Source organism: Gopherus flavomarginatus, chromosome 4 (genome assembly GCF_025201925.1).
Source record: "Gopherus flavomarginatus isolate rGopFla2 chromosome 4, rGopFla2.mat.asm, whole genome shotgun sequence".
Taxonomy (NCBI): Eukaryota; Metazoa; Chordata; order Testudines; family Testudinidae; genus Gopherus; species Gopherus flavomarginatus.
In genome coordinates this window covers 63,369,982-63,394,142 of record NC_066620.1, presented here as the reverse complement: position 1 = coordinate 63,394,142, position 24,161 = coordinate 63,369,982, and the positions used below count along the sequence as shown (strand labels likewise).

The 24,161-nt window shown below is 43.7% G+C and overlaps 1 protein-coding gene across 5 annotated transcripts in view; it reads left to right on the top strand.

The window, feature by feature from the left end:
• DAAM2 (dishevelled associated activator of morphogenesis 2) overlaps positions 1-24,161 on the top strand; it is a 278,539-nt gene that overhangs the window by 24,579 nt on the left and 229,799 nt on the right. Inside the window, exon 2 of one of the 5 annotated variants that reach the window (XM_050948439.1) lies at positions 6,430-6,589. The exons of 3 other annotated variants lie outside the window; for them this stretch is intronic. The gene's annotated coding sequence lies outside the window, so the exon portion shown is untranslated. Of the gene's footprint in view, positions 1-6,429; positions 6,590-7,256; positions 7,331-24,161 lie in introns of those variants that run through there. One more of the 5 variants, XM_050948441.1, reaches the window with a different exon arrangement.

Sequence of the window (24,161 nt, the reverse complement as noted above, 5' to 3'; positions counted from 1 at the left end):
GAGATAGATACCCTCAAAGACTTCATAGGGCTGTTGCTTCTTGTTTTCATGGATTTGTTGATTTGACTTGACTGCCAGCTGCTGGGACTGCATGACAGAGGACAGATCACTTGATGATCGCCCTCTTCTATTCATTCCCTTGAAAGTATCTGGCATTGGCCACTGTCGGAAGACAGGATACTGGACTAAGATGGACAACTGGTCTGACCCAGTATGGACATTTTTATGTTCTGTGTTCATGTACATTAGGTTTCACTTCCTTCTTCACATACACTGTGGGGATATCCCTGGAAGTCACTAGGCACTGTGTGCTCATAGCTTGGAACTCCATTAGTCTCTTAGGCCCAGAGTTTTAAAGGTATTTAGGCATTGCTGGGTTCAGTATTACAATACTTAAATGATTTAGGAGCCTAAATCTCATTTTCAAAAGACATTTAGGCACTTAGGAGTCCAAATCCCAATGCCAATCTCTTTTTCTAGGAGGGAGGAGAATATATATATGAAACAAGCACACAGCAATGAGGGGGTCATTAGAGCGGTGCTCTGTTTCACAAAGCAATGAGCTGTGCTTCACTAACACTGAGGCAGAAGTAAAATCTGAGCAGCTGTAATTCAACTACAAGGGAAGCGTAACAGGGAGGCTTGCCCCTTTTGGGCTGGGGCTAGCCAACCCTGATTATGGAATGAGGCACACCTGGGTTGAATCAGGCACTTCCCTATAAAGGGCAGCAGCTGGCTACAGTGAAAGGGGAAGTGTAGAAAACTGTGGTGAGTAAGAAATGGCGCTTACTAAGGAGATCTGGGGAGAGACTGGAAAGACCCTGGGCAGGCAGGAGGAAGAGAAATCTTGTGTTATGTGGACTTGGTTTGGGGATGTTGAGTGTTGTTTGCAGTATATGTATAAACCTGGTCCCTACAGTGGAGTATCTTTGACCAAGGAAAAACCTAAAGGCAGCTTCTGTTTGAACAGTTCAACAGTCAGTCTGCCTGTAGTATGCCCCTATACCATGAAGGCGTGCATGGGAGGTGGTGGGCCCAGTTACAGGAAGCAAATAAGGAGACAATTTACTTTTAGAAAGAGTTTAGTTTGACCTTAGTCCCAGCTAGGTCACCCCCAGCTTTATTCCTCCAATAGCTCGGAAACTTTTTTTCTGCTGGCTAAAAATAAAAGGTTGCCTTTCAACCCTTTCTCAGCTGCTCTAGTAGTGCCAGCTCTGCTTTCCCCTCACTCCAGGCTCAGCTCTCTTAGCTCACACAGCCCACTTACAAAATCTAAATAGCTACAGAATAAGAGGTTTTAAAAGGGGTCTGGGAAGGGAGGAGGAGATGAGTGTGGAACGGGGAGACTAGAACGTAAAGAGAGGAAGCTGCAATGTGCCATCTACAAGAAGACCCAAACCAATAGCCCAGATCCAATAAACTTTTTGGATCCAGATCTGAACTTGGTGTTTGGCTTGGCCTGAACTTCTATGACTGGCCAATCCCTAACCCTGGATTGAAATGTCCCCCAACTTTGGGAACATTCAGGTCTGGAGCTGAATCTTGTGGTTCAGGCCCTTCTGTGATTCCAAAGCAGACTTTAATTTAGCAGAGCAATATTTAGGCTAGTATCTTTGTGTTGGAGCAGCTGAGAGCCTCCCTCTGTAGTACTGTGAGGACTGCTACAAGTAATTAGGTAGCTATTATATTGACTTCCTTTGAACAAAGGATGCTGTCCAGTTGTTGAGGCCCAGCACTTTGAATTACTTTACATCTGTTACTAATCTGGAGGGACTTTCAGCTCTGAATATTATTTTTTAAATATTAATTGAGAAACTAAGCAAACCTCCTCACTTCATACTGGACCTGAAACAACAACAAATAACATTTACTCTTCTAGCAGCAGCAGTTAACTAATAAACCCTCTCCTCACAGCATGCCAGTGTCCGTGGTACTGCAGATGCTCTAAAAAAGAAGTAAACCAACAAATCCATCTCCATTTCAAGCTAACTTCATTAGAAGTATGCTCTGGGATAGGCACACCATTATTGGCCAACTGGAAAACTACAAACCTACCAGTTTTGTTAATGCTTTAACTTTCCATCTTCTAGACTAGCTGAGTCCAGCTCCAAATCCCAACTTTTTTAAAGAGTGCTCAGGTCTGGGATTGAGGTTTGATCCCTTAGTGAGATGGGTCAAGGTGAAAAGTTTGAACCTGGAATCCAAGCCTCCCAAATTCAGGAGTATTTTGACCCTGATCCTGCACCATTAAAGTCAATGGGAGCAGGATCAAACCCTTACATCTGGGTTTTGGGTTGGCCCCAACTCTTCTAATAAAAAGAGTTCAGCTAACTAAATGAAGCTATACTAATGTCTGTATTGTCAATATATTTCTCTGTGCTGCCCTTCCCAAGGGAACTGATACTTCTGGTGGCAATATGGTGAAACATAATGTCATCCTTATTGGCATTGCCATGAACATTGGCAGTACCAATCTTTCTGCATGTATTCAGCACAGCATAGCCAGGAGACACTCATAGCGCTGCATGCCATTTTAGAAGGGGTCTGTGCAGAATCAGTCTCTGCAGAGAAGAGATTAAAATAAAGACTTGCTAGTTTTGTATCCTGAAGTGATTGAGCAGTAAGAGGGTCACTGAGTGTGGTAGCAGCCTGTGAGCGATAGCGTGAGGCATGGCACTCAGCCCTGTCCGTAGAGCTGTGGTGTTTAATCTCCTTGATGGTTGGAGCAGAGAGCCTGGCACTGAAGCTCCATTCACAATGGGCACCTTTGTTCTCAGATTAGTAATGCCCCTGTCCCTTTGTTTTGAGACTGGATTGAACAAACAATTTAGATCTCCAAAGGCAGTGTGACATTTCACAGAAACCTTTGCAGAGCATTCAATGTGGAATTAATTATTTTTGTGTGTGGCATAACTGATCATCTTAAAATGTCTATTCTCCCTGACTTTTCCTTTCCTTTTGCTATGGATCCAACAGAACTTTTACTTCTTTGACATTTGATATGATCCCGTTGCTTCTTCCTTATCTGGAGTAATAACACCTTGTTTGAGCCATCAGACCTGATTACTAAGGAAATGATCATAATGCCCTCAATACAGGATTGTGATTTCAGGCTGGGAAGCGTCAGGAACAGCTGAAAAAGTAAGGAATATGGGTTTAAATCCTGATGCCACTGAAGTCAATGAATGGGTCTATGATTTCACTCACATTCTGTTATCCTAAAATTAAGAGACTAATAACAATTCTGTTATCATAGTACAGAGCCTGAAAATGTCTAGTTTTGGACCCAATCCTGCAGAGCCTAAGTAGTTCCTTGATTTCTTTGTTGACCTCATTTGTTTTATACTGTGCCCTTAAATTTCTAAGGGAGCTGCTTATCTGCAGAGGTGGCTGCCATGTTCTGAGACAGTTTGTGAGTTGCATGTTAGAGGGAGACATGCACACTTTGCTCTTGCTCAGAGATTCCTTTCCTAGGTTTTATTATTGCCCCTTAATCTAAAATAAGTCATTCCTCCTGAAAGTATATGGTTGCTGCTTGTGTGTTGACAAATATCAATGAGGCTACTCCTGGGAGTAAGTGCTGTAGGATTGGTCATCATTTTGCTAAACAGAACACTTGGTCTTCAGGGAGGCAGCAAGAGCTCTTAATAGCCAAACTTTGTCTTCTGTAGTTGCTTTCCTCCAAGGCTGTGAAAGCACTTTACAAATATGAATTAACTCATCCTCACAACACCCCAGTGATGTAGGTTAGTTTTAAGGTATCTATTATAGTTGGGGAAACTGAGTCACAGAGCAGTTAGATTTTTTTTTCTCCAGTGTCATATGTTGAGTTAATGGTAAAGCTGGAAACAGAAAGCAGAACCTTTAAGTCCCAGTCCTTTTCTCTAACCATTAAATGCCATTTCCCCCTTAAAGCCAAGAATAGAACCCATGAGTCCTATTAATAGATCGTGGTCTGGTGATTAGATCAGAACAGCCAAATCCCACATTTGGATGCTCAAATCCATGTTTAGGCACATAAATGTTAGAAATGGAGAAGATCTACCAGATCATCCAGTCCCTCTCACTGGGGATAGTTCAGGATTGTCTCTTACAGGACAGTTTCTGGTGTTTTGCCCAGTCTAGTTGTAAAAGTGCCTTGTAGTGGAGCCTCCATCCCTTCTCATGGGAGATTACCCCCTTTAGTTCTGTAATTCTTCATCTTTGGTGTCCATCTCCATCAAATATTTGCACATGGCAATGTTCCTGCTCTGCCATCTCTTAGTCAAGTGCTCTGTACCTATTTCACACAGCTGTGTGCTGAACTGAGAGTCCAGTGGGGGATTTGGATAACCTAGTCAGGTCCCTGTGGTCTCTTCTTTCCTTCTCGTAAGGCGCAGACTGAGATGCAGTTTCTTTTGTGAACACACAGCATAGATATGGTACAAGGTGCCAAGATGAGAAGGGAGACTGTTAGTAGCACACGAACCTGCCTAACCCATGACTTCAGTCAGAAGCTTCAGGTTTTTTCCAGCCTCCCTGCTAAATTTCTGGCTCCAGGCCCTCTGCCCTGTACCTTGGGGCTCTCCCTGCTTTCTCCCCTTGTTAGTCAATCAGAGCCTGTCATGCTCTCATTTCCCCTCCCCCCCCTTCCCTCCACTTACCTCCAATGAAATGTCACAGGGAGCTAGGGGAGGAGTCTTGCGCTGGGCACACTAAACAGCTGGTAGGGAAAGGGGAACAGCCGCAGCTGCTGAAAAGTGCCTAGCTTGGAGGAGGGAGAGCTGAGGGGCTGGGAGAAGGGGACTAATGGGATTGGGAGTGGGAAAAGTAACAGACAAGGGTATGAGTGGGAGGAGAGGACTAACACACTGGTGTGGAGACTGGGATGTAGGAAGGCTTTTTCCCCTCTGAGTAACTGATGCTAATTTAATGTATAAATCATATACACTTTCTCCGGCATGCAGCCAAGGCTGGTAGCAGAGCTCATGCTAGAAGAACGATGATGGGCCCTGGTGGCTTAACACTTGGCTATTAGTGCTGAAGTTCATAATTTCGAAGTGTGGTTGGATAGCTTCTCCACTCACAGTGCAAGAACACACCTTCCCTCTGGTTAGCTGGCATCCACTGAGCCCATTTGTGAAGGGTCTGAGTCTGGGTCTTTAGTGCCCTGCACCTTTTGTAATTGTCACCATTGTGCAAAATGGATGTGAAATGCTAACACACTGCAATACTCATATTGTATGTCCAGTGTGTGCTAGAGCAAATGACTGCGCAAGGCACAGGGCAGCCATGAATTGGCTTCCCTTTGTCTCATCTAACTAGTTCCTTTGGAGGTGTTGCTTTTTTCAGGTGATGTTGCTTTTTCTTTCTTTGTAATATGTCCTGCCTTTTTATGGTTCGATCAGAAATTTTTTAATGTATTTTTTTCTTGTAATGTGTTTTGGTTGTTGGTGGTTTTTTGTTATTTAGTTATTGTACAAAGAGTCCATGTTTTCTGTATACAAAGAGCAAACACTCTACTTTCAGGCTGGATTACTTATATTTGTGATTAAGGAAAAGGACAAAAAGGAAGGACAAACATAATCTCTATTTGGAAACATGTGTTACTCTGTCTGTAACTTCCACTGGGGTTGGACTCTCAGCTTTGCCCCCTAATCAACAGAGGGAGCAACTCCTTCCATGTTAAGGTGCGGTACACTTAAAACACACACATCTCCTGAATGGGAAGCTGGAGAGTAGTCTGGTAGCAATCCACTGTTTCCAAGGGATTTTCTAAAGTTATTTTCAGAATGAGTGAGAGAGTGAAGAAATGGGGAAATTATAGGTTTGCATTTGTTAAAATATGCTCTCTGCCCTAGAAGGGCGTAAATACTTTTAAGGACAATGTAATGTGAGTCACTTGCAGCCATCCCTGATTGGATAATTGGATAAGATGTATGTGTATATTCAGCCATTCTTCACTCGGGGGTGGTGTGTGTGTGTGTGTGCGTACACGCGCGCTCTAGTGTTTAGCTCAGGTATCTGGAGTTGGGATCCCTGCTTTCTAGTCCCATTTCTGCCACAGATTTGCCAGGTGATGTTGAGCAAATTGTTTGTATAATAATTCCTACCCGCCTTTGAAAAATACTCTGATAGCCTTGAATGAAAGGCTGTGTGGAAGACTAAAGTCTTGTTGTTAATGAAGCATGCAGGAAACTATTTCATATCCTGATGGATATCAGCCAGGTCTCAGACAATGAGAACACAACTCCCACCTCTCCTGCTCCAAACACCATCCCATTCGTGTTTTTTCAAGAGCCCGTTCATTGGTATTGCCTGTCAAACTGGAGCTTGTCTCTTTAAGAAAGTGTAGCACAGTAGCAGAGGAAGGCCCTGCCTCCTAAAGCTTGTAGCACTGTAGCTGGGCTGTGGAATGGGAAACAGTTCTTGATCTTTATCCGAATACAGTGTATACACACGCAGCCACCCCATCTGCAGCTCATGCAGTAACATCCAGCGTGGAGATCAGTACTCCTGCCTGGCTCTCTGACACAGGATGGACGTTCCTGAGCGCTGAGATCAGCTGCTGTAAAAATCAAGTAGGAAAACATACAGCTGGATAAAATTGGTAAGTCAAACTAAAGTCACATCCTCCTCTTTGGACTGCAGCTTTCAAGCCTCTTTTTATTTTTAATATTCTTTGCAGGCAGTTGGGTTTTTTATATTATCTTCTGAATAGAGCAGCTGGGAATACATGAGGGGAAAATAAAAATGTAAAGTAGATCTCGAGCATTCTTCTTTCTATTTTAAAATCCCTTTTCCACATTAACACTTGGCTGCAGGAGCTGGAAGGGGAAAGCCAGCAAGTGCTTCTGTGTAGTAGGGAGGAAGCTGATAAGAGCTCTAATTGGCTTTTGTAGTGAGGATGATTCAAGAGGGTGATCTAAAAAAAAAATAAAATAAATCAAGGTGTTTGAAATAAAGTGACTTGTCATTTACTTTAAAAGGTTTAAACATTTCATGTTTGGCAATTTTTAAAAAAAAATTGCAGTTGACTGTGTAGTAGGGATAGATTGCTGTCAACAACCTCTTTAAAGGCCATCAGATTTTGAAGTACTTTTAAGCAAGTGGTGAATAGATATTGATGCATTTCAGATAAAATGTATTGGTAGATCTGGAAGGGTAGGCAATGACACAAAATGCCAATTTTCTCAGTGGCGGACAGAGGGCGGTGTTGCTGCATTTGGTTGTAATTCACAGTAAACTGGCCAGGGAAGTTGGTAAAACTCATTTGTGAACAACTTAATGGTGATAAAGTGGTAAAAAATGATACATCTATGCAGCAACCTCTACAGTATAGCATCCAAAGGTAGGTGCATCTATTCAGTGGCCTGATTTTTTTGCGCTTCGGGGGACAAAAGTAGGTTAATGATTTGAATTGTTACAAGAATAAAACTTCTGTCAATCAAATCTGAGCCTGCTTATAAAAGTGAGATTCCAGACTTATGGCTGAAAGGAGTTCAATGTTTAATTGATGTGTTTTCTTGTTTCACCCACTGACACAGCTTTTTGAGCACTGCAGAGAAATAGTGCTACACACCAGCTACTAAAGCAAATGTGCAAAATGTTGAATGGTGGTCGCACTTTGTGTGTTGTGATGCAGATGTAGATTCAGCCTGGGTAAGGAAAAGGAAGGATGATGCTAAATCTAAAAGGCTTGTTAGAATATCTGACACATGCTTCTTTCAAGAAGGTCTAATTCAATGTTAACCAAGTTACAGGTAGGAATTTCAGCACTGGGTCTGAAAACAGTTTGTCTCAAATATGGTCAAGTGATTTAGTGCAGGGGATGGAGTCTTAGAACCGAGGAGTCCTGACTCCCCAATACCATTTCCATGTTTTAACCAAATATTGTCAAGTGATTAGGATTGGGAAGGCCAGGAGGGTGGGAGTAGCCATTGAGAATAGGTTCTGATCCCAGCTGTACCAGTTATGCTGCATTGTTCTGAACAAGTCTCTTAACCATTCTGAGTCTCATTTTACCCTTCTATAAAATAAGGGTTAGAGCATATCATAAATACCATATATACACATGGATGGGTTTTAAAAATACTAAGCTACCTTATAGGGGTGCGACTGTAAGTCTGAGATCCTCATGTGACTGGCACTAGATAGGACCAAAATATTATTAAACTAATACAGTTGTGTTATAGATAGAGAAGGGTCTGAGCTGCCATATCAAGTTCAAAGGTAATCAAAGTGTCTGTATTGGGATTGTGCCTTTTGTACTGGTCTGTCTTGAGCTGCATGACAGTCTGGGGTTCTTAACTTTCACTCCTGCTACCTGATGTGGGGTGGATTTACAGTCTCTGAATCCTCAATGTAAGCCATTATGGGAAAAGCAGATTAAAACAGGGTGAATGACTGTATGAAATCTGCTCATTCAGATACCCTGTGACCACACTTCATTCACTGTTTCAGTGCACTGTTCTGTGTGCTGGGACGGTGGTGCATATGAGCCGCAGTCACATGGCTGAACTGCAAGAGGCTCTGAGAGAGTCATTAGGGGAGAGCATGTCCTTGATGTAGTGGGTTTTCAGACACTAGGCAGGTAGTCAGTCATCCATGGATGAGAAGTGGGTACATGATGCAGTTTCCAAGGTAGGATTTTCCCCTAAATGTTCTTGTTCATTCTTTCTCTCTTTAAAAGATAATGCTGATTTGCTGCTTTCCCTAGTGGGCACAAGTCAGTTGTCTAGGTGCTGCTTACTTTGCATTTCATGGATCTAGTTTCTTTTATCACCCTGCTTTAAACAATTTGCCTGATTGCATTACTTAGCTGGAGGTGTTGCTGTCATTGTGTAGGATACTTGAGCCTTCTCAGGGAGGTGAAGGGGCTGCCCATAAGTACTAGGTGAGATGGTAGGTTACTTGCCTAATCCTGAGCAGGAAAGAAACCCTGAATGATTGGTTGCTAGGATGCCCTGGAGAAAATGTTGTGTTGGCGGCTTTACTACAAGGACTGAATCTCCCTCTGTTTAGGACTATTGATTCACCTCTGTGCAGCAGCAACTTTCTCTTTCTGCTCATGAAACTTAGTGGTTGGTGCAGCAAGTTTAGTTGAGAATGTGGATAAACCTATCAAACACTGGGGTGAATTTGCCTCCTGCTGACCTTCCTGCTAGCAGCCAGGCTGTTCACTTGCTGTGGGTGTCCATTATAACTTGACTTCTCTCTCTTTCTCTGCCCTCTGCTGATTACTGATTAGTTTAAATGATTATTGGCTGCATCTCCTGGACTACTTTCTTGGTCAACATGACTGATTAGTACCTGTAGATGATTTTCATCCAGTTTATTGTTTTCCAATTTACTAAATCCTCAGACTGATGCCCCCAATTTATCCCTAGAATTGAAACAGTCCAGAGTAATTGACCCCAGCTGCTACTTTATGTTCCATAGGACTCTACTTTAAGGTTTGCTTTATTTTGCACTAGGCATTTGCTCTAGGCACTGGGCTTCTCTACCCTTAAAATGCTACAGTGTCACAGCTGTGCCCGTCAGTCTTCAGTGTAGACACTGCCTATGCTGATGGTAGGGGTTCTCCCTTCAGTGTAGGTAATCTACCTTCCCGGAGAGATGGAAGAATTCTTGTGTCGACCTAGTGCTGTCTACACAGGAATTTTAATTCAGTTTAACTATGCAGCTCATGAGTGTGGATTTTTCACACCACTGACATAGTTAAACAGACCTAATTTTCTAGTGTAGAGCAGGCCTATGGGATTGCATCTTACCCTGGCACCTGCATTGCATCGTCTTTATTTGCTATATGTGTGTGATTTCTGAAATTTGGAGATGCCCTTTCTGTTTTCTTAAACTTGGCACAGAAAAACTGTGCTGCTTTGAATGTTTCTTCCCCCCCCCCTCCCCAGTTTTGATGCCTCTAAGGTCACCCATGCTGAACTCTTTCTGTAACCACACAATACTTTTCTGAACCCTTCAAAGGATGCCCATGACCTTGGAGTTGTTATGAAGCCTGAACTCTTGTCTGACATTCAATTAAGCTGTCACTGGCACCACCTTGTGAGTCTAGCCAGACTGAGACCTGTCATTACTATGCTGGTTGCTGACAGTTCAGTTCCTAATTATGGTTCACTTTTGCTTAGTGACTGGTAGGCTTTGTTTCGCAGGTCTTCCAGTTTAAGCTCTTTATGGGAGATGCTAACTTCTTCATTGTCTGCTTACTATATTTTTCCATAGCAGCACTTCACTGAGAAGAACCTTGGCTTCCTGGAGAGCAGTAAGAGAACTGTAAGGTTTTTGGTGCTTGCTTAACAGAGTTGGATCTGGCTTTGCTCTCTGCTGTTCATATGATCTCTTGATTTCTTATTTACCAGGTTCAGGGGTGAAAGTAACTTACTTAACCTGCTGGAGTCCTTAGTGGGCGTGGCCTCATCCAGAAGGGGCATGACCTCTCAAGATTTAAAGGCCTTTAAATCAGTCAGGGGCTCCCAGATGAAGAGGTGGCTGGGAGTCCCCCCTCCCCCCCCGGGCTCAGGGGCAAATTAAAGGGCCCGGGGCTCATGCCGCCGGGGGAACCCTGAGCTTTGCGGGGCTGGGGCAGGGATTTAAAGAGCCCAGAGCTCCTGCCGCTGAGGGGAGCCCCGAGCCCTTTAGATCCTGGCCCCAGCCCGGCCACCAGAGCTGTGGCCGGGATTCAAAGGGCTCTGGGCTGCCCGCAGCGGCGGGCAGCCCAGAGCCCTTTCAACCCCACCGTGGAAGCCAGTGCAGTCCAGCACAGCGTACTGGCTCTTGCTGGTATGCCATACCGGACTGGACTGGCTTACTTGCACCTCTGACCAGGTTGCTCTCTTTGCAAGTTCCTGATACAAGTAGCTCACTTCCACCTCTTGGAGCCAGTATATCAATAGCATCTTGCTCTGCTCTTTAAGATCTGCTATCTGTTTATAAAACTGAATGGAATTGGTTTGATTTGGGTTTCTCTGTTTATATCAGTTTGGTTAAGCCCCTTTCATCCTTGCGCAAGGGATGCTTTATGAATATAAAGAGGAGTGAGTGAAGGATGGAAACATGGAATTTAGACTGTTCTAATTTTAAACATTGTAACATATGCACATTTGAGGTCCCTTCCAGCCCAACATTTGTTTCTGTGAATCTGCAGCACTACCATCTACTGGATGGGTTGTCAGGCCTCCTTATACGTGTATTGATGCCCTGTGTGGCTTGTGTGAATGAATGCACCTTTGCCCCAAGAGTGTCTGGAAAATTCATAGTGGATGGAACCTCCAATTGCTGGTACACTTTGGGGGACCATCCTGAATTTAATGTATAATTGGCATGTGCTGCTACAAGACCATATTGACCTAAGAGATGATGAAGGCCAGGAGATGAGATTAAAAGGATTTGGAGGCAGTGAGGGAAAGAGATTGAAGGGTTAGATTCTCCCAAGAATAACTTTTTGCTCAAGATACCCAAATGCAGCTAGTCCTGACTGACCCTTCTGGATAGATTATATCAGACCTGCCAGTGCTTACATATGTCTGTGTCTTCTGTGGGGTTCATTATGCCATCTACTGGCTGTTATAGTGCAGCTGGTATTTAGTCATCTCTACTGGCAGAGCCTGTGGTTCTGAGTTCCATTCCTCCTCTCACATCTGTGCAGTTTCCCCAAGAACTTCAGTGTCTGTGGACATACGATTGGTTTTTTTTATCATTTCATTAGTTAAGCAACAATGAAAACTAGTCTCACACACAGCTTTTAGCTGCCCTAACATTTATCTAAATTTACAGGGACACAATGATGACCACCCAGCATCATTAAATAATCCTAGTCAAATAACTATGAACTCAGCCAGCCAATAAATCGAAGCAACAGGAAAGTCCCTCTTCCCCACTCCTTCTCTATTCCAGGAACATACTATCAAACTCCTCGTCCCCCCCCACAAGAAAAAAACCCACCAAAACCAAAACCCCCTGTCAAATAAGTGATGACTTTGCAGCATGATCAGAAGGTCATCAGGTTGAGACTATTTTGGACCAAGGTGATGAAGTGGGGGAGGGAGGACAGAGCGTTTTCCAGAGTCTCTGGGCCCAACTGGAAACACCCTATTGGAAACCCCCCTCCCTTTTGTGACCGGAGAATTTCAAAAGACCAGAGATTATAAAGCATCCCCATTAAAAGGAAAAGCCCGAGGTGCTGCTGAGAGTCAGTGCACCGCATCTCTCAACTCCATCATTAGAAGAGAGCTTAACTTTTTTTAGTTTCCAATTTACCTTCCTCTCATGCTGTCCTGTTTATTATTTTTAAGGTGTTTATGGCAGAACTGCTGATGTGTGAAGAGGAGCATATAGGAAATGTAACTAATGACTAAGTCCTTCGTCGCTCATCATTTTCAGCTGCCTGCACTGTTGTCTCTCTCCTGGGTCTAATATTTGGTCTTTGGCAGGCTGAGTGGTGTGGGTGGGTGAGCAGGGATCACCTGAATGATCTCCCATATTATGTGATGCCTAATGCAATACCCATGCATAGAAAGGTGGGCTAAGGACAAGCAGAGTCTTCTTTCTGATTTCCCCTCCAGCTTTTCCCATTAGTATCAGAGGCTTTGTTTCAACCTGGTGGTTAAACTATAAAACAATGTTGTGTGCGTGCCTCATTATGTCTAGCTCTGCAGCTTCTTTCTAAATGTGTTGGCACATGTAAGCTTACCTAGCTCTGGCTACTAAGAGGCACGATCATATAGCTGTGTTTATTTTGAAATCCACTGAAAGTGAATGGAGAAGCCCTGTAATTTCAGCTAAGATGATCTTTTCCAGCAGCTGATGAAGCCCAAACAAATGCCAGATGAAAAGTTCTTGTGTTATCATTTTCAGTGTATTAAAAAAAATAAACCCCAATTCCCTTAGAGGCAGTTTTATAAGTACTATATTGCTTCACCTTTGCTCTGACTGCCCTTGACTTAGGCAGTTGCCAGAATATTGCAATGAGACCAAGGGAAGGGAAGGAGTTTTTTCTCCTCCCACTTCTTGGGAGTTTATTTTACTAGAACTAAAACATTCTGACTAAAGAACATAAACTGGAAATTAAGCATTTGCTTATGAATGGGTTTTTTGGGAAAACATTTCAAAGGTGCAATTTTATCTACTGGTAGGCAAACAAAATATTTGATAGCAATCTGATTCTTTAATAAAAAGAGAAGGGACATGATTTGATGTGCCTGTCCCCACTCCCCAGCAGTATTCATTTGAAAAGAAAGGTGCGTGAGGAACTGGGGCTAGCATACCTCTATTGGCTCCTACGTTAATCAGTTAAGTGTTCCACCCAGTGAAGTGGAGTTATCTTTCCCAAATCCTGGGCAGCTTCACAAGTGAGCATGGTCTTTCGTTTTCATTTTTCCTTCTTCAAGTGAATTTTTAGTTCTGGTAGAAGATGCCAAACAGACAGCCCTGAAGACCGAATGTCTCTGTTTATCCACAGAATCAGTGTAGCTTGGACAATAACAGGGTTAACTTCTACCAACCTGCTCTTTACCATTGTTTTCCCCCTGATCTACAGTACCGATAGCCTCCTTCAGTCTCCCTATTCAATTTCATCCTTTGCCAGCAGCAGGGCAATTAGTTACAATTGTGATGGTAATTAGATTGTGGGCTGTTCAGATCAGGGGCTTTGCTTGCCTAAATGTGCCTTGCTAATGCTGATTAGTGCCCTGGATGCTACTTTATTACAAAGAATAAATATTGTATTCAGTGTCTCATTCATTATGAGCTGACCAGACTCCTCCAACTCATTTCATATGAACAGCCATCAGATGGTCATTATTACAACTGATTTTGGCCCACTCACCTGGTGGGAAGAGGTTCTGTATCCCATTACCAACTCCTGATGTAGTTTTTTCCATACTCCTTTAAGCTTTGCAAAATCTGTTTCCAGGTTCTCCATTCTTCCCTTGGACCAACTGGGAATCCATGGGACCTCTAGGAAGACTGATTTGTGAATTTTTGTGGTTAGTGTCTAACTTGAGGATCAGTCTAGGAAGGACTATTTATTTTTTTTTAACCTAGGCTTGAAGGTGGGATTGAGAGAATGTGTATCAGTGATGTACAAATTGTGACAAAAGCCAAGAGGCTGAATCTCAACTTTAGGACAAACTGAATATGTTGGAGTAATTTTTTTTTTTTTAGATTTAAGTTATTACTTTAAAGCATTTTTGCAAAGTATGCATTGATACCTGTAGGTATTTACTATGGCCTATGTCTCTGAGCTTATAAAAAACAAAACATTGTCCTATTAAATATAGTATAGTCTCAACAAATTATAGATTTAATTATCTAATGTTCTGAAATAACTTTTAAAATTGAAGTTACTTTTCACTCTTTATGCTGCTTGTTTACTAGCTGCATCGGTTTAGAAAGAGAAACTTGGTCAGTTTCACTAACACATCCACTGTTCGGGTTGGAAACACTACAGGGATATATTTATATCCAAACAAAAAAAAGTTTTTATTAAAAGAAAAACATACAAATGACATCATGATTTGTATTTTAGATTTTGCACGTAAATGTTGGGCCTAAGGCAACCACACAGTGTCACACTTCAGGAAGCTAATTTGGCTATTCTTAGTAGGTGGAATAAAACAAAGATGAACCATAGCTAGTGTTTTTTTAGTGGCTATTTATTTTTAAGATGCTTCAGTTAGTTTGGACAGAAAAAAGCTGATGTGAAACTCTCTCAAAGCAGTGTAGTAATAAGAACAGGAGAATAAAGATTGGGGTTGTTTGACTCCATTTCTGGTTCTCTACTGCCCTGCTATTTTACTTTGGGCAAGTTCTGCGGAGCCAGATTTTCAACAGAGTTCCAACCCTGCCAGGTTGGCAGGTGCTTAGTATTGACAACTGGGGATAGATTTCTCAGAGCTCAGCCCCCAGCAACTCCCATTGTGACGCTTCTGGCTGGATTTTCAAAAAAGCAGTTTGAACACACTGAGCTCTTTAGAAAATCTAGCCCCTTATTTTCATGGCTAAACAGTAGCTGAGCTCTCTCAAAAGTCTGGTCCTTCATCTCTGCTCATCTGTCAGACAGAGACGCACGCTCTCTTTCCTGTCTTACGGAGTGCAGTCGAGAGGTATAGTTAGTTTAATCTTTGAAGTCCTTTTGAGATTCTTGACTAAAAGGAGCAACACTTTACACTTACATGTTGTCATATTTATTCTGGGAACCAAAAACAAACCTCATCAGTACTGGAATCCCTGTGGCATCGTAAGCCCTCTGTGCTGGCTTTTCTGCCAGACCTCTGAATTATTGATTTCTCTTAGGAGTATGAAAGTTTTAATAAGACACATGGATTAAAGGCTGAGCAATCAAAAAGAAAATCAGTGTTCACCTCTTGCTTACTTAAAATCCTCTTTTGTTATCCTCTTGCTTGCTTCCCCACCCCCCCAATATACCCACCACCATGGCCCCTTAAGTGGAATAGACTGTGCTGCAATGCTTGGCAGCATGAGGCCCACATATTGTAATGGAGATTTCCATTCACCTCTGCTTCCCCAAATTCATCAGAGCAACTCCTTTAAGCACCTTTGATATGACTTTGTAGCTGGACGCATGAGGGTGTGTGGCTTGCAGTGTTTATATAGGGGTCTGGTTGGATGAACGTTGGTATGAGGCTGGGTGTGGCTATGGGAACATACAGTTGTCTGCATGTGGTTGTCTGTGAGCATCTGCAGGGAATTGTATTAATATAGTGATGTGCATGGAGAGAGAATATAAGCAAAGTTACAGTACTACTTCACTTATTGAGCCTTTATCCTAGTGCCTGATACCATGATATGATCAAGAATAGATTCACAACTCACTGTATCTGGTTCTTTCAGTCCCCTGGAAATGTTTTCCTGATTTAACTGGATGGTACTGAAAGTGTAATACAGAGCTGCAGCTTATAGATCAATGCTGACTCTGCGGGAATGAATGAATGCCTCATGTTTGATGTGCTATGGAGAGAGTTCACAATTGACTCCTTATGTTACAGCACTGTGGTTTTCAGGCAGTGTTTTTTTGATATCTCTTGGACTATGGAGGTGTTACCCCAGATTTCTTGGGGTAGTGAATGGTACAGGAAGGATTGCTCCCTGACGGCTTTTTAATGGTTTCAGAAACTTCTTTCTAGTAATGTTCCAACCCTGTTTCAGGCGGGAATGGAATAAGATTGATGATAGCCCATAGCTCTATCTGAACATTTGAAATCCATTAAATCTTCATTAATAACTTTTCTTTGGTTTCTTACTTATTTTCCCATTGCTTCAGCTTCTTTGACAGCTGTGGACTGGATTTCATGTCATCTGTGCAGGTTCCTCTTTGCTGCTGGCTTTTGGGACTACCTACCAATTGCATGGTATTTGGAAAGGGGCTCATCTCCTCACCTTGTTGCACTGGGCTCCTTAGACTGGGCCATGGAGGAGGTTCCAAGTACGATGTCTGTCTCCTATGAACCAATCTCCCCAAAGACCCGGAAACTCAGGCCCAGATGTCAAAGATGTGTTTAGTAAAAATCAAACCAAGGAAACTCTATGGTGTTAACTGATGTGCCAACTAGAGCTGCACGAATAATTTTTGTTCATTCGGCAAACCAAAAAATCAGGCAAAATATTTGGTTCAGTTCCAGAAATGTTAAGAATTTGTCTGCAAATCAGTAAAATTAATTTCAGGCTGGCAACTGTTTGGGTCCATCTCTTTGCCCCCATCCCCCTACCATTATAACCTTTAGCCTGATTCAGAGGAAGGATTAAATCCACATCTCCTTCCTCCCAGGTGAGTGTCTTAATTCCCAGGCTATAGAGTCACACTGACACACTCTTTGGCACAGTGAATGTTTGTGTTTATACAAAATGGATTAGCTTTAACAGGAGAAACTGTGTGCAACCCACCCTTGCATAGCCTATAGTCTGGTTAGGGCACTTGTGGTGGGGTGGGGTGCAGGAGAGCTGAGTTCCAGTCCCTGCTCCAGACTGGTGATTCAAACCTCAATCTTTTACATCCTAGACAAGTACTCAAATCACTGGGCTAAACTTTATAAAGGGGACCCCCCACACACACACACACTCCCAAGAAAAATCTTTTCAGCCTAGATTCATGCATAGTTCTGGGTCGATCAAAACTACTTTTTTCAGGGGACGTTTATTTGCTGGAAAATGTTGAACTGCTCAAGTGCTCACCGCCTTGTTACATTTCATCCATTACTTTTGTCTATATGTTGTCTAAGATCAGATGAAGAGGGAAGTGCAACAAAGACCTTGCTGCCTCTACAACATTCCCTGCTCTCAAGGGCATCTGCCCTTTGCCCTCTGGTTAAGATGCTTTACAGTCTGGGGGCTTTTGATCTCCTCAGTACTCCTGAGTGCCCTCATAGACAAAAACAGCAAAAAAATGCCCACTCCCATCCTTGACTTGTCTATTCTAGCCCCAGCTGGGATCAGGAAGGACAGAGTGTAAGAACATTGAAGAGGATGGAGAAAATTATGTCAATAACCATGAAAGATTTAATTGGAGAGAGGGGTGCTAGGGATAGAGAAGAGTAGGGGATGTTCCTGGGATTGGTGGAGGTATGGGTCAGTTATCTCATCCACACCAGCTTGCTCATCCCTGTGTTTAAAAATCCACTTGAAAGGAGCCAGCTGATGAGGCTTTGGAGGGAATCCAGATCAGTCAAGTCTTTGAGAGTGCCAGGGGAATAAAGTAGAGAACAACCTTCAAGGCACTTTCCCAGCAGAAATGAGGCAAGTGGCTCACAGAGCTCCAGATGAAGAAATACTCAGTGAATGTCTGGAATCTATCGTTCTCCTTCCGAGTGGATGGGGAGTCGCTGAGAAGAGTGAAGAATCACGGGCGGAGGGAGAGCTGCAGCCAAAGACGTATAGTGGGAACCTCCTGCTGACAGGATCCCATGCTTTGCGCAAGTCAGGGGAGGCTGGGTATGGCTTGCCTTGTCTTTGACACATTTCCATGCATCCTTCCTCCCTGGGCAGTCAGGCTGACATGACAGCATAATTTTTTAGAGTATCTGAGGGGTCTTCCACCTCAATGGCAACAGATGCATGTAGTGCGTCTATTATACTCCAGACCACTGCAAGTCAAAGGATCTGACTTCTGATCACAGCCACTTCCCAATAGAAATTGCCTGCTAGTCATTGAACATGTCATTGAAACTCTTTTAAATTCTTCAATAGCTGAGAACTCTGGACCCCTGTACTGCCTCTGCTGTGCATGCGGTTATATGTGGTGGGCATACAGCAGCTGCAATAGCTTCATGCATCATGTGCTCCCTAAACTGTGCCTCCAACAGAGGTACATTAGCTAGGATAACTCTAGGACTCCTCTGATACATGTGCATTGGAGGCTCACAGGACTGGCTCCTAGAGAGTACACAGGACTTGGTTATTGATGAACATGCTAATAAAAATAGCCTTCTTCAGTCTCTGCCACTGTCTCACGATATAAATGGGTTAGTCAATCTATGCCTCAGTTTTCTCATCTGTGAAATGGGGATGATAGAGCTCAACAATCCTTGGATAAAATAGGCTAATTTATTATACTTGTAATAATGCTTGGACTTAAAGGATCGCAAAACACAGCACTGTCATAGAATCATAGGGTTGGAAGGGACCTCGAGATCTAGTCCAACCCCATGCTTAAAGCAGGGCCAATCCCCCAATCCCTAAATGGACCCCTTACCGACTGAACTCACAACCCTAGGTTTAGCAGGCCAGTGCTCAAACCACTGAGCTATCTCTCCCCAGCCTAACACAGATCACCTTCCCCTGCCTTTTGGGAGAGGGTTGTGGAAGTGTCACCTCCATTTTTCAGAGTGGGCGGGGGGAGAGGAACAGAGAAGCAGTGTCTCACTCAAGATCACACAGCACATCTGTTGCAGAGGCAGGACGACTTAGATTTGATTTGTCCTCTTCTCCCCCTACCCCCGATCATCCTTCCTCATATGTAACAAAGGATTAAAATAGATAAGCTCAGATCCGAGAGTTTGCCTGATTCAATTCAGCAGGTACAGCGAGACTTCCTGGGATCTTGTCTGCAGGAGACAGGCTCATAGAGAGAGGTGTTGAGGGAATTCCCAGGAACTTGTGGGTGGGCGAGGGGCTCTTAGAGCTCCCACAGGTACTGGAGTGGAATTCCCAGGATCCTGCAAGTCTTGAGTTCAGCTGTCCAGCTGCTGTTGCTTCTCAGGGACTCTATCAAATATCAGTGAACAGTCCCTTGCTGTGCTGTTTTTCCTGGCTCCTTAAATGTTGCATGGAAATTGAAGGAGAGGGTCATAACATACAAGGGTCTCTCTCGGATTTCTGCTGAAGGATGTTGGAGTTATAGCAGCAGGGTTCGGTCTCTTCTCTCTCTCTCTCTCCCTCTGGGATCCGGGGGAGAGGGTTCACACAGGACAGGCAGGGCCAGAAATAAATACTTAAGGGGATGCAATTTCCATAGAAGGAATTGAGCCGTTTGTTTCAGTTCCCTGGAGCTGGAAAATTCCTCACTTTGCTATGCTGTTCTGTCCTGTCCTGTGGGCAGATGGGACGGAAAGGAGATATAACAGACTAAGAACTTGGAGGGCCTGATGCTTTCTGAGCAATGAAATGCAGGAGTGGGTGCTGCTGCAGGCGGCAGCAGCAAGAAAGGACCCCTCTGAGGCTCCTCTGATCAGGAGGCAAATACTTCCTGGTGCAAGAGAAGCTTCCCTTAGACTGTAAGCTTTTGGGGCAGGGGCGTTTTGTGTCCCCTATGTTTGTACAGTGCCAAACACAGTGGGGGCCTGGTCCATGACTGGGGCTCCTAAAGGCTACCACAATACAAATTATAAATCGTAACAGCCGGCCATGCAGCTTTGGAGGAACCTTGGTATATTCTGTTCTGTTTTGGGTGCCCAAACAGTCCTCTTGGCTAATTGCAAGAGCATCATCTCCATTCACCTCTCACCAAACCCGTTTCAATGCCCGAAGCCTAACCTGACACTCTGGAGGTTAAAATCACAGCTTGTAAAAGTTATCAATAATGCTTTAGATTATAACAGGGAGTCTTAAACAGTGGTGGTGTTTGCTAGTTATGCTGGTTTATTTGCAGACAATTTTGCTATGAAATGCTAGCGCTGCTGAGCGTTTCTTTCCAGGTGGCTTCAGTCCCTCTGTTCATGCTCTGCTGAAATATGGAGTCCTGCTGATTTCTGAAGAATGAAATCTTGTCAACACATTTTGCTTGTTTTTGTTAGACCTTAATGTTATCTTTCCACTTTGTTATCTTTGTTTCATTCACTGAAAATTGTGGGCACAGCTTTCTCCTCATTCCCTCCTGACTTGTTTCCTGGTAACAATACCAAGGCATTGATAGACAGCTTCCTCTTTAACGTAGGAGGCAAGAGTGACATTTCTGCAAACTTACTGCATGCCAAGGCTGCAGACAGAATGGCCACAGCTGTTATCAAGTGTGCAGGGTGGAGAATTGCTGGTGGATCTTATGAAGGGACATTTTCAATTTATGCTGTGCACAGATTGTTTGAGACTCAACTGAATTTTGTTTTTGGTTGAGAAACGGACAGGTCAAGGTGAGTGGATAAAAACAATTTTGTCAATCCAACAAGGTTGGCAAGAATCTGGTCTCTACTGATGTCTCTAGAGTTTTGCAATTGACTTTGTTGGGACTAAGAATTGGCCTAGTACATTTTTGTTATATATGATTAAAGTTCAGTGATTACAAGGGAATTTTCTTTGTAGCATGTAAAACGATGACTGCAGATAGGTGGTTTACATCACCTGGTGAGTTAAGAGCAGCTGGATGAATCTGGCATTCTAGCATTGTCTTTTGCCTGGACATACCTCTGTGCGGGACCAAGGATCTGGCATCTGCGTTAAGAGTTAACATGGAGGCCCTCAGTGTGCATATGTGTACTGGCAGGTGACTGAGAGATTGGAATTGAGGTCCTCAGCTCAAGTATCCCCCAGTAATAGGCAGTTGAGAACCTGAAGTTAACAGTAAGGTCTTTTTTCACAGCAAACCCAGATGCTTCCAGTTAGAGGGAAGAGTAGAGAGAAATAAGAATACAGAGAATGAAATGAATTCCTAGTACTTCTAACTCATCTTACAGAGTGAGAGAGAAGGCAGAACTCAGGTCTTCGTAGCCACTCCAATGGCTCAATAAAAATTTACAAGAGGCTGAGCTACCCCAGTGCTGGGTGTGTTATAAATACCTAGATTAGCAGGCCAGTGGGACCTTAGCGTTTTCTAGGGACATAATTTGGCTTTAGAATCAATGCTCTGCAGGCTTAACATTCAGACAGCTGATAGGAGGGGCTTGGTCCTGACAGCCCAGGGTTGCTGCACTGACTGTAGCTATGGGGATGATTTTAATTCTCTTCATATAGCATTGATGATTGTCATGCTGGATACTGAGCAAGTTGCTATGTGAGTGTTGTGCAGGATGTTGTCAATTTCCCAATCTGATCCTCTTGCCATCAAGGTATGGCTCTGCTTGGATCTTTTCTCCTTAATTACTGACAGTTTAAGATAGATAACACTGGGAACGTTAAGCATCCAGATTCCAGGTGCCTCTCCCAGCCCTGTGATTATTAGGTCTTTCATTATTGATATGGACTATACCCTGCCTAACCTGTCTGTGAACTTAGTCCAACTCAGGGTGTGTTCTGTAACTGGGAAGGTAAAGTTCCTTGTACTTTACTCTGTGTTTTTTTTTTTTTTTTTTTTTTTTTTTGAGGTAAACAATGTTTGTCTTAGCAACACTTTGTGGGCCAGACCTGGAGAGATGAACCATTTCGTTCCAGTTCATCGAGCAGCCCAGAAAAGGCTCATTTCCCTCTCCTCCTTGTTTTGTTCATAAATCCAAAGTTTAATTAACTCCCTCATGCACGCACAGAAGTCATTAACGGCAGTAGACAGTAATCTGTCCTTAAGGTTCCTGTGGCAAACTACCACCAAAGCTACCTTACTGCATTCAGCAGTTGTTCAGCAACAGGGCAGAGAACATAGAGGACTTGGAATTGGGACTACTTGGTTCTTTTCTTGGCTCCAGGAGAACAATGCAGCCTAGTGATTAAAGCAGGGGACTTGGGAATTGGGACTTCTGGGTTGCTATGTATCTATCCTGTGTTCATCTCTGTGGTATCAACTGAGAGCTTTATATGGCTCTAAAATGGTCTCACTATGTAACTTTGGGCAAGTCACTTAACCACTCTTAGTGAAATCCAGGCCACAACTCTTTTTGACTTCAGTACAGCTAGGATTTCATCCTCTTTCTCTATCCATCATTAAAAGGGAATAATAAATGTTCCACATGCTTTGTGGTGCTTCACCAAGCATGGAGCAGGACATGTGACTTGCCCAAAAGAGCTAACAATCTAACAACATTTGCCTACCCTCCCTGGGTGTGGAGGCAGGGGGGTTGAGAGGCTTTTAATTCCTTGACGTTTATAGTTCCCCTAGGATGGAAGGAGCTATAATGCAGCCACTGACACAGTGAATGAGCTTGAAAAGCATGTTTTTTGCAGGATTGTTGCCCCAATGAGAAGGGATGATATCTACTGCATGTGTTTGGATAGTGGGGGATGTAATAATTTGTTACTTGTATTAGTTTTCTCCCTAGCAAATTTTCTCCCTCCCTCTTTGTTTCTAAATTACTGCTCTCTCTGCCTTCCTCCTAGGCCATGGACAGTCAACGAATGCTACTTCGAACGCTGGGATGTAGGAATGTGCTTTCCCAGGACCTTCCTCCCTCCTGAGCTAAAGTTTAATTCCTAATGAACTATTAAGTTTGCCCCAAGATGAGACTTCTATGGTGTTTAAATAAACTTCCTATTCCAGTCACTTTAACCCCCCCCCCTCCAAAAAAAACACCCCGCATACAGCCCAGTTCCCTGCAATGGGTGGCTCTGTCCTGCTGCTCTCTCTCCTGTGGGGAGGTGGGGGTGGAGCGGATACAGTGCATGATGACAAGTTGTACCAGGTCTGCCACTTCTCTGCTGGCAGTGGGTTACTTTCCTGTAGAGTTTAGTCTAATTTAAAAGGCCCTGATCAACCACTTTACTCCCACAAGTCATTGGCTTGATATCCTCTACCATGTGTGGAGCAGGACACTGTCTCATTTCTGAGACCCTTTGGAAGACTGTGCTGGAGCTCCAGGAGGGTGAGACTCCTTGGCATTTTGAGGGGCCAGGCAGGAGGTGGAGGAGATGCTCTCTGTTGTCCCCATGCCTCCAAGGGGCAACATAGACACTCAAATATCGGAGCCTGTGGATTTTTCCTGTAGCAAGAGCGGCCAGCCAAGGTTGTTCTCTTCTTATGCTACATTTTTTTTCTCTCTCCATATTTCCTGGACACTCGTCTTCTGAGTTCATCTTTTGCTTGCTCTTGGCTTTATGTACTAGGATGAAGGCTAGATGAAGACTGGGATGTAGCATAACCTTTGGCAGCAGGCAAGCTGACCCTTGCCAACATGCAGCCCCCCTTACGTAATGCCGCCTCCTTTCTAGAAATGAGGTAGAGAGCTCTCTGAAGAGGATTAGGAGTACCAGTTTTTAATCAAAAACTTTATACCTGGTGCTAGGGAACTTCCCAGACAAACCTCAGGGTCCCTGAGTGATTTGGGGATAGATAATGGGCTTTATCACCTTTGACTTCTAGGTTGCTGGTTCAAATCCAGACCATCTGTGATCAAACAAAGAGAAGGATTCAGTGGTTTCTATGAAATAGCTTTGGTGGCCTCAGTCCAGCTCTTAGTGGATGAGTGTTTGGGTTGAAAACCCATCAACACAGAGGACTCACATGTTGAAAATCTCAACTGTTCAAGGGCTGAACAGTCTTAGAATAAAGTAGCTTCTTCACCCTAAGTGGTTTTCCCAGTACAGGATTGAAATACTGTGGGGAAAGCAGCTAGGGTGACCAGATGTCCCGATTTTATTGGGACAGTCCCAATATTTGGGGCTTTCTTGTTTAGCCAGGGCCGGCGCAACCTATTAGGTGACCTAGGTGGTTGCCTAGGGTGCTGACGTGGGGGGTGGTGACCATGGCCGCCAGATGTTTGGCTGCCATGGTCGTCGGCAGTATTTCAAGGGCGGGACCTGCTGCTGCCGCAGTCGTCATCGGTGCCATTTTGGGGGCGGGACCTTCTGCTGCCTAGCGA